Source organism: Rhinolophus sinicus, chromosome 4 (genome assembly GCF_057876585.1).
Source record: "Rhinolophus sinicus isolate RSI-liver-muscle chromosome 4, RSI-T2T, whole genome shotgun sequence".
NCBI lineage: Eukaryota > Metazoa > Chordata > Mammalia > Chiroptera > Rhinolophidae > Rhinolophus > Rhinolophus sinicus.
In genome coordinates, this window is record NC_142504.1 from 113,457,996 (window position 1) to 113,469,913 (window position 11,918).

Below are 11,918 nucleotides of genomic sequence, written 5' to 3' on the forward strand. Positions count from 1 at the left end.
GTACTTTGTATTTGTTTTAAAGGTTGAAACTCGATGAAGAGAGTGTGCCTTACTAATACTGGTGCATTTTATTTTTTATGCATCCACAGTCTACACTGTAGTTATCTTTCCCTTCGTGCACAGTTGTTTTTCCTCTTGGAATTATTAGTTTCATTTTCCCCCACCCCTTTATATTCACATTTCCGAGATATCATTGTGATTTCATTTTTCCAACTCTTAAATTTAGTTATTTATTTAGCAATCATATTTTCAGTTCTCAAGAACTCTGTCTTCTTAATTCATGATGGCAATTATATTTTTAATATCCAAGAGCTGCTTTCTTCCCCAGCCTCTTGTCTTGTGACATAATACATTAAGTTCCTCTGAAATACTAATTAGATTGTTTTATTTGTTTTAGTTTGTTATAAACTTGTTTTCTTTGAACCATTAGAGTCTCCTTTGAGTTTTAATCTCCTTTTTTAGTGGGGGGCAAGGGGATGCTTTTTTCGTGATACAGGCTTTCCTCAAATGGCCAGAGATCATTCTTCATTCATATTTAAGAACAAGACTACATAAGGCTGAGTGTGAGTTAAGTATATAGGTCATATACAGGTATAACTTGAATTAAGTATAACGCGAGTTAAGTATACAAGTTAAGGTTATTGATTTATGAGCTTTCCTTTTGGATGAAGTTTTGGAAGGAGGACTGTTTCCTAGTGTTCACTCAGATAGGAAAGACTTGTACATTTCTCCCTAAGCATCGCTTCTTACAAGAAGAATTTTCCAGTTCTTGCTCAGGGTGGCAGATGTCCAATTGCTAAGTCTTTTGTGAGGAAGTAGGGTGTACTATTTCTTAAAGAAGTTTTCTGTTCCTCCCCCTGATATATAAACTTAGTCCTTAGCATTTCTGATTCCTCAGCCTCTCGGAGCAGAGTCCCATCTGTCAATACTCTGCCACGTATTTCTTTCCACTAGTTTCATCAATTACCTTCCTCCATTTGTTTGTCACGTTCCCGATATGTGTCAAAAACTGTCTTATACCCTATGGTCTCTGACTTCTTTGTATTATTAATTTATGTAAAAATAACTAATGAATTCTTGTCATTTCCATGGCATATTGGAGATGAGAAGACATGGGATCAGTCTGGCATCTTAAACTGGAAGGGGAGAGAGAGCAGAGGAAGGAAATAAGAAGGAAGAGGTAGGAAGAAAAGAAGGAAAGAAGGCAGTCTTTACTCATGTTGTACGTTTAATAAATCAATGACCTGTGTGTCTGCGGCCAGTACTGCAAAGTACTGATTTTTGTGGGGAGGGTATGGATGAAGAGGCATAAATTGGAGGTTGGGAAGCACTACTGTGGTATCTAAATGCACTCAGTATTCATGGACTGAAAGGGACAAATGCCTCCATTGCTTGGTTGGTTCAGACCCCTCATATTTGAGTCAGGGAGATAAACAGAAGGGACATCATTGTTGGCTGTGTTTCTATCTTTTTTTTTTTCTTTCTCAATTCTTTAGTCACCTTCTAGAGGTGAAACCAGGGTAAGCTGTTCCCTGAAGACTGAAATTGCACTGTAGCTGTCAGACAGAAGTGTCATTTTGAACCACCTTAGAACTTTACTTATGAGCATACTTTATAAATTCTGACTTGCACTTCCGGCTATAGAAATGCCTAGGTTTAGCATAAATATTCAATACCCATTTCCACCTCCTTCAGCTGTCAGTTTCAACTCATCTCATATCTGTAAAAGTTTAATAACTTAGATTTGTATAGCACTTAAGTGTTTTCAAGTTGATTTCAGAAATAAAATTTCATTTCATTCTCAAACAGCCTCTCAAATGTCAAAATTAATATCCCAGTTTTAGAGACAAAGGAACTGAATCCCAAAGAGATTAACTGCCTTTTCTTGGGTTGCATGGACAGAAACTGGCAGGAATAAGATTACAACTCAACTTTCCTGATGCTTCACGTTGGTGAAATGAAGGCTAGTCCTGTTTTGTTTTGCTTTTCATTCTATGAAACAAGCATCTGTGTGTGGGGGAGGGGAGTGAGGGGGAAGCCTGACTTTTCTGATCTCTGCTTTCCATTTGTAAATGCGTGGTGTTCTCCTAGGTGTTTCAGTCCCACTGCAATTATCCCTCTAAGGGCTTTCAGAGAAAAAAAAACTTGTTCTCTATCTTTCCACATTGAAGAGTTCAACTTCCAGCACCAGCTCACGTTGGAAAGGGATGCCTGGTAAAGGATGCAAGATGCCTGGTAACAATTCCATCCACAAATGGTATGACGTGAGATTTCCTCTGAGAGGTCAGAGAAATTCATAGTCTCCCAACTCATTGAACACAACACCCATTTTATTTGACCCATCCCTATTTTTTCCTCATGTGTTCATGGACTGTTTCAAGTAGATTTGTGGAGTTGCTAATTCTTGCTAGGTACAACCAACATTCCCAGCCCAGCTAAGAAATAATGATGTAGCACCCTAGATTTCAGGAAGATTTGCTACAAAATGACAAGATTTTTTTTTCCCCCCTGAACTAAAACTAAGACTGACGGAAAAATGTTTAAAAAACTAAAAGACAAGGGAAAAGTTCATTATGTAACCCTTAATAATACTCGGACTGTGGGAGACTCAGTTTGCAAGAAATCGTTGGATTCTCATTCCAATTTGTAAGACAATCCTGCATTATCCCTTTGGTCAAGATTCCTGGTGATGCATGACTCTGACGTTGACATGCCCGGGTAGTTAGGCTGTTTGTGTTAAATGATTCATTAAACTCAGTAAATCCAGACAGAGGAGCTAGTTAGAGGAGATACAGTATTTCATGCAGGCTTGTTAAGCTCTTTCTTCACATAATGAGCAGAGTTTCAAAACTTTTGACTATACTGCCACGAGCAATAAAATACTTTCCCGAGATACGTATGGTACAGCTTTCTGTTTCTGGAACATATTCAGTGTAGCTGGAGAAAACCGGTGAGAACCCCATTGTCATATGTGTTCCATGATCTCAAGTGAACACATTTTGAGCATCAGAAATTTTCCATATTCTATTTTGCCAACTTTATTATTTTTTGTTCATATAGTTGTTTATAATCCATTGTGACAAAATGCTCAACTCTTTAAAAATTATAAGTTTGCAAGGAAACTTAATAAAGAAGGATTTCTATTTTTTCAGAGGAGAAATTTCATCCGCAGTTCTTATATGTGCATATGTGTTCGTGTGTGTTTCCACTTTACAGTAATCCACATTCCTGTGAAATATGGGACCGACTTGAGCATAGCAGTTACATTTTGGAAATTAGGTATTTGTCATATACGTAAGATACGCTTTTTTGAAATTTTTGCATTTTCATTAAACATATTTAGAAAACACTGAGAATAAAATACAGTAATTAACAAATCATGACATTACAAAGTATAATTGAGTTTGACTGGCTCTTGGTAGGTTGGAATTTCATATATGGCTCTACCAGTAATTTAATCTAGGATTTTAGCAAAGTTAAGTACAATTATAACCCTGAGTTTTTCTATTGACAAATGAGGCAAATTGTCCACTAATATACCATAGGGTTATTCCCACAGGTAATTATTTCTTTTGATTAATGTACTGTAATCTTTATTTACATAGTCAATAAAATTATACCTTCAAATAAGATTTTCATGTTTGCTACAAGGAGCTCACTCTATTCTCTAAAGATTTGCATATTGTCTTCTAATATAGCTTATGAAGTTAAACATTTTAGAGAATAGGAAATACCTTTTACTTTGATAGACTGTTAGTCATAGTTTTGGGAGCTCCACCTTTTTATGATATGGGATTCCGAGCTTTGTGTATTAGGTCTTAGGTATAACCTAAAATATGTTTTTATGACTAACTGTTTAATTTCCATGGTTCACCTTCTGAATTGAGGTATTCTGTGCTAATGTAGGAAGTTATGGCTAATCCGCAAACTTGCTGATTTTTTCCACAATATAAGGTTTTTTTTTATATATTTTAAATGTTTTCCGTTAACATTTATGCTTTATGTAGTTTTTGTTTGTTTGTTTGTTTCCCACTTATATAAACACATTTTTGAAGTATCTGAAGAAATGAGAGATACAGTCCTTAGGTATAGTTTAGGTATATTCTCTAATGTAGGCAACCCAGAAATACGTTTTTTTAATATTAGTAATTTTGAATTTCTTTCATTTACCAAGTATTTTTCAGTTGACCTCTCTTTCTCTTGCTCTGACTCATGTTCTCTCTCCTCCACACCACCTCTCGCGACTATTTCTGTGCGTTATGTTCTGTCCTAGCTTAGTAACGTTCAGGGAACGAGTTGGAAATTCTCTGCATTTTGTTAGTGATTAGATAAAGATGTCAGCATAATTTGTACTTATTGTATTTGTACTTTTTTGATGCATGTGGCACTACAGGTGATTGGTTGCCAATAGGTAGCTGGTCTGATGCCCCAAGCATTAGATTAGGGAGTCAGGCCACCTAACCCATTACTCAGCCTCTGTGCCTACGACCACATTGTATCTATTCTCTGTGTATTATTTCTCTCATCTGTAAAGGAGAGTGTTTGGAAATAATTGATTGTATCTCTTTAATATAAGATTGCATAGGTTCTTAATAGTATTCTGAGGAACACTGTCGGCTTCCTGTGGCTATTGTTTCTGTCAAGAGAAAATTCAGGGAGCTTTACTTGCTATAAATATTTTATTTAGCAAGAAACAAATTGGTCACAAGCAGAGAGTTCTCAAACTGAACATGGCTAGAAGTTCAGCTTTCAGTAGTGACGGCTCGGTTTATAAACACGATCTGCTGGGAAATGAGACCTTCCCCCAGCCAAGCCCTATCTGGTTCTGACACTGCAGGCCCCTCTCACTAGACATCAGTGCTTCACGTTCCAGCAGTGTCACGGTAGAGAGAGCGTGGACAGTTGGAAGCATAAGGCCAGTGTTCATTTCAGTTATTTCATTTCTAGTCCCTTGTCCCCAGCGATGTAACCCCAGAGAAACCGCACCATTTTCAGGAGTACAGCCACTCAGGGCGGGTTCAATGTACTTGAGGGAGATCAACAACAACAAGCAGGAAAGGTGTGTGCGTGTGTGTGTGTGTGTGTGTGCGCGTGTGCGTGTGTGTGTGTGTGTGTGTGTGACATTTTACCAATTATCTTACTGAAATCTTGCCTCTCAGTACAATTTCTGACCTGAGAACGGTTGCCTGCTCTGCCTCTTGGTAGACAACCTGCCCTGCTAAAGCACTTGTCTGGATCCAGGGGTCCCCGGAGCACTCTCTCTGAACCAGGCTTCTGAAGATGCCTCATTCCCCATCGCTGACATCACGACATTACAGGATCAAACCTAGAATTCTGAAGTGCCTGTCCCCCAGTGACGGTGATTTCAGGCTAAAGTTCAATTGTGAGGATAGAAGCAGTTCTCAAAGTAGGATGTGGAGAGCACGGGAGGTCCTTGAGATCCTTTGAAATATCGTGGAAGTCACGATTATTTTCCAAATAATAATAAAAAATATATATTATTTGGCTCTTAAACTCTCTCTCACGAGTGTGCAATTAAATTTTCCAGAAACTATATGACAAGTGATATTACAACAAATCAAAACAGAAGCTAATGTGAGAATATAAGTGACATTAAAAAGATGTAACAAAATGTGAAATAATGACACAGTCTTTAATAGGTACTTCTGTAAAATATAGCAATTTTTTTCAGAAAAATATTACTTAGGTTAACACATGCTGTTTTATGAGTATATTGTTATTTGAGATTAATTATTAAATTAATATCTTAAAATATCTGTTTTAATTCTTTTTTTAAATTAAACTTTATTGGGGTGACAATTGTTAGTAAAGTTACATAGATTTCAGGTGTACAATTCTGTATTACATCATCTATATCTCACATTGTGTGTTCATCACCCAGAGTCAGTTCTCCTTCCATCACCATATATTTGATCCCCTTTACCCTCATCTACTTCCCTTACCCCACTTACCCTATGGTAACAACTAAACTATTGTCTGTGTCTATGAGTTTCTGTTTCTTCATTTGTTTGTCTTGTTCTTTTGTTGTTTTTAGCTTTATATCCCACGTATCAGAGAAATCATATGGTTTATGACTTTTTCTGTCTGACTTATTTCACTTAGCATAATAATCTTGAGATCCATTCATGTTGTTGCAAATGGTACTGTTTCACCTTTTCTTATGTCAGAGTAGTATTCCATTGTGTATATATACCACATCTTCTTTATCCAGTCAGCTATTAAATAATACTTAGGTTGTTTCCATGTCTTGGCCACTGTAAATAAAGCTGCGATGAACATCAGAGCACATATATCTTTACAGATAAATGTTTTCAGAATTTTGGGGTGGATGCCCAGGAGAGGAATTGCTGGGTCATAGGGTAATTCTATTCTTAATTTTTTTTTGAGGAACCTCCACACTGCCTTCCATAACGGCTGCACCAGTCTGCATTCCCACCAACAGTGTATGAGGGTTCCTTTTTCTCCACAGCCTCTCCAACACTTGTTACTATTTGTCTTGTTGATGATAGCCATTCTGACTGGGGTGAGGTGATATCTCATTGTGGTTTTCATTTGCATTTCTCTGATGATTAGAGATATTGAATATTTTTTCATATGTCTGTTGGCCATTTGTATGTCCTCTTTGGAGAAATGTCTATTCAGGTCCTCTGCCCATTTTTTAATTGGATCATTTGTTTTTTTGTTGTTGAGTACTATGAGTTCCTTATATAGTTTGGATATTAGACCCTTATTGGAGGCGTTATTTGCAAAAATCTTCTCCCATTAGGTTGGTTGCCTCTTTATTTTGTCGATGGTTTCTTTTGCTGTGCAGAAGCTTTTTAGTTTGCTATAGTCCCATTCACTTATTTTATCTTTTACTTTCCTTGCCTTTGGAGTCAAATTCATAAAATCCTCTTTGAATTCAAGGTCTATAAGTTTAGTACCTGTGTTTTCTTCTATGCAGTTTATTGTTTCAGGTCTTATGTTTAGGTCTTTGATCCATTTTGAGTTAATTTTGGTACATGGTGACAAATAGCAGTCCAGTTTCATTTTTCTGCATGTGACTATTCAATTCTCCCAGCACCGTGTTTCGAAGAGGCTGTCTTTTCTCCATTGTACGTTTTTGGCTTGTTTGTCAAAATTTACCTGTCCATATTTATATGGGTTTATTTCTGGGTTCTCAGTTCTATTCCATTGGTCAGTGTGTCTGTTTTTCTGACAATACCATGCTGTTTTGATTATTGTAGCCCTGTAGTACAAGCTGAAGTCAGGGAGTGTGATACCTCCAGTATTGTTCTTTTTTCTTAGGATTACTTTGGCTATTCGAGGTCTTTTGTAGTTCCATACAAATCTGATGATTTTTTATTCTATTTCATTAAAAAATCCCATTGTTATTTTGATGGGGATTGCATTAAATCTGTATATTGCTTTGGGTAATATGGCTATTTTAACTATGTTGACTCTTCCAATCCATGAACACAGAATGCCTTTCCATTTTTTTGTGTACAAAATTCCGTTGCATTCTTATATACCAACACTGAAATCTCAGAAAAAGAAATAAAGAAAACAATTCCTTTTGCAATTGCAACAAAAAGAATAAAATACCTAGGAATAAACTTAACCAAGGATGTGAAAGACCTATGTACTGAAAACTATAAGACATTTTTAAAAGAAATTGAAGAAGACACACAAAAATATTTTAATTCTAATCAGTAAATCTTGATAAATATCAATCACGTAAGTAAAGGCCCCATAGAATTCTCAATAATTTTTAAGAGTATAAAGCAGTCCTTGAGAATTGCTAAGACTCAGGAGAAGACCAGACCAAGTTTTCTTATACTAGTTGTTTGCTGTTATCATTTTGTTTGTTTATGGCTCCATTGTTATATTATTACTTCAGTGGGTTGAACCCACTTAAAAGTCAAGGGGCAAAAAAGACAATAGTAAAAATAAACATAAATTTTTTGAGGTTTTTTTTTTTTTTTTTTTGATTATCAACAAAAGACACCTTTAACTGTGATGGCAATGAGACTAAAATGATCATGGATCTTGGCTCAGGATTTTTTTCCCTTCCAGAGAAAGGAAAGAGTAGATAATTTATAAAACATGTATATACTTATATGTATACAATTACATCACATATTTATAAAATACATAAGTATATGATAATGAATAGGTAACATGTTATAACATACATGCTATATATAACATATTATATATGTATATATTTTAGGAATTCCCCTTCTACAACTGTTAGAAGACATGTATCAGAATAAACATATAACTTTCAAGGTCATATCACACGTTTTTCAAGGTTCCAAAATATGACCCTACTGAGATCAATATATATTTTGTTTAGATAGGTGTTGATCAGATCACTGACTTGCCAATTATGGAATATGAACCAGCCTATGTACATGTTGAACGAAGCTGATACCGAGTAAAAAAGAACTCTGATGAGATTTTTAAGGATGTCACATATTTTATTTTTTTAACTAATAAAGTCCCTTATAATTAAAATGACTATTTCAAGAGCTAATTTTCTGAAAGAATTAAAGAAATGAGAATTAATTTTGATGCATTATGTTCATGAGCATAGGTAAATATAAAATAAAATTTTTGATTAGTTCAGTATCATATAAATTTGAATTTTTCTATCCTTGTATCTCTAAAGTATTAGCATTCCAGAAATGATGCTTGCATTTTATTTGCTGTATACAAAACTTAACCTAAAGTGCTCCTTGTGGTAATATTAATGCATCATTTTGCATTTTGTTTTTGAACATGCACTGCCTTAATTGACTTTGGGGGGTCAGTTATATATCAGAGAGCACTTTGCTTTCTTTAGTTCTCATCTCTCCTCAGTACCACTGAGTGTTATATTGGTTATTTGTAACAATTTAATACGTATTTGTTATAAACAAGAAGCAGTACCTACATCACAGTAAAATGATACCACAAGAAAAAAATCATATTTGTGGGGTCAGTGTCCCTTTGTCATGCTGTAGTTCAGATGTTTAGTATGAATGACAAACTTTTCTGAAATTCTGTTTTCTCTGTGTTCAAGCTCGTATTAGATTAGTTTTTAAATAAATAAGTATAAATCAGAAAAAAATATTAACTATTACTATAACTATTAATTAGAAATAAAGTATTTTCCAAACATAGCCACATTTATTTTCAAAGACTACTTTTATGTCTAAAAGAAACAAAACAAAGTCTTTGTTGACACCTTGCAGCAATAAATATAATTTCGGAAATGTATGAGGCATTTTAGATAAGAAACTCCTCTTACATTGGCATCTTAAACAAACACAAAAGAACAGATTGTTAAATCAGGCTGACAGGACTCAGGACTCTTACTTGGCATTGAGCTTTACTGATAATTTCATATATGCAGGTCATCACGAGGGGCCCGCAGCAGCAGGAAGAGATCCGTATACCCTAGCGTGGCTCCCCAGCAACTCCCTTCTCAATTCCTTGGCCCTCATTTAACATATAAGGTTTATAAGTGTTTTCATGTTTGAAACTTCAAGTAATCTATGTAGTCTCTTCACTTCCATAGAAGGGGAAATATTTTATCACGAGTCAGGAGCATTTTAGACTTATATTATTATATAACTTAATATTTTTCAGGGTACCATCCCCAATAAATCCATAATTTCCAGGTTTCTTTACTGTAAGCAACTGATATAGACTCTCTACATCCTATTAAAAATGTTGCATCAACAGCGCTCTCCCACAGGTAAATACCATTGACTCATTGCTAGGTGGTCCATTATTAGCATGTCTGCCATCAGGGGAGGCTGGGTTGCCTTATATCTTTACCAGGGTTGTTGCTTTGGTAAAATGAGAGAATGTATTTCAAACTTTGGCTAGCCATCTGCTCCTTATTTCTGTTCATCCTTAAACTGCTTAGATTTTGGGCAACTAATATTTAATTACTGATAATAGTGTTAATATGACAAAAAAATCTTATTCCAAATGCTTCTATGTTTCTCAGATATGGTACACATTTCGATCTGAGTAATAAACATTTGACTTAGAAAATTCCTGTATTTATGGGATTGTGACCTAGATTGTGGAAGTTTAGATTTAGAAAGTAAGACATTTTAAAGCCCAGAGATTTTTGACAATTTCCAAGGTTTTGCATATTCTCAGTGGCAGTGCTTTCTTCATATAGAAGTCACAGGTCAGTATTCTGTCCACTCTCCTGCCGTAAATCTTCAATTTGGTAAATCTTATTTACAAGGTCAATTATTTTTACCTTACTTTCCATTATTTATTTGCTTCCATTGAGTTGTAACATTACTAGATGTTTTATATTTCAGCAAAGAATTATTATTTGACTAAAAACCTAATTTACTGGCACAGACAATTAAAGAGAAAGCTGAACCAAAAGTAGCACGTAAGAGCATCAGGAAAAAAAAAAAGAAAAAGTAATGCTATAAAATAACTTTCTCATGATTGAGCTTGACTTAAATTTAGCTTCAGCTAACCATAAAGTTTAGTCTGAATTGCTTCAGATATCTTTAATACGATTTCTCATAAAGTACCAAGTGTTATTTTATAGAAGAACATTATTATTTTTTATAGATGAATAAGACTTGTATGGAAGTTTATAAATATTGAATTACTTTTACTGACATGACTGATAGCAAAATTTATCAATAAAACCCTCAGAAATATTTGCCAATCCTCTTCTTTTTTAGTAGGAGAATGGGCTTTTTTGAAAAAGAATCACAGAAGCCTTTCATATACAAGCCACTTAATCAGCACTTTAACATACATAATTTGAAATGTTTATAAATAGATTGGGACATTGGCAAAATGGCATGGACATGCCATTTATAAAAATGAACACAATACAAAAGATAAAACTTTGTATTTACAATTAAAATTATTATGTTGATTCTAATATGACATTCCTATCAAAAGTGGCTGCCAGAGAAATAAAACGAATTTTATGTATGAATGACTGCTTATTCATATTTTGAGCAAAGCATTTGTGAAGACATAAGGAGCAATTGTCAAATAGTAACTGAAATTATTGTTGCTGCAATGTGCCCCTCACAGATGCTGATCATTTATTGTTAGAGGAATGCAATCTTTTTAGACCAAAAATAAAGATTGAATGTTTTATTCATTCAACATGTAGCATTCAGGATTCATATAATAAAACTTATTGTTTGTGGTTTAAACAGATTAAGATTAAAACATACTCAAACATGCTTCCCATTCTCAAAATCATTTTTTAACTCTTAATAAAGAGTCGGAAAGGGATTGAACACCACAAGATAAGAGCTGAGAGCTAACTAAGAAAGAGCTTTAGTTACATTGTATCTTTGCTCTTGTTACAGTATGATGACGACTTTTTTTTAAAATTGGGGAACAGTGTTTTTTTCCCAGGACCCATCAGCTCCAAGTCAAGTCTTGTCCTTCAATCTAGTTGCGGGGTGGGGGGAGGTGTAGCCCACCATCCCATGCGGGAATCGAACCGGCAACCTTGTTGTTGAGAGCTCGCGCTCTAACCTGCTGAGACACATGATATTTTAAGGAAACGCTCTAGGGCAGTGATCTGTCTGCCTGCTTTCTATTCTGCCTCTCTCTCCAAAATCAGAGGCAAAATAGAAGTATCTAGGAAGGGATATATAAGTATACCGTGTTTCCCCGAAAAGAAGACCTAGCCAGACAATCAGCTCTAATGCGTCTTTTGGAGCAAAAATTAATAGAAGATCCGGTCTTAGTTTACTATAATATAAGACCGGGTCTTATGTAATATAATGTAATATAATGTAATAAGGGGTCTTCTATTAATTTTTCCTCCAAAACATGCATTAGAACTGATTGTCTGGCTAGGTCTTATTTCTGGGGAAACAGCGTATTTGTGTGCCTATGTCCTTTGGCTTTGTCTCTGG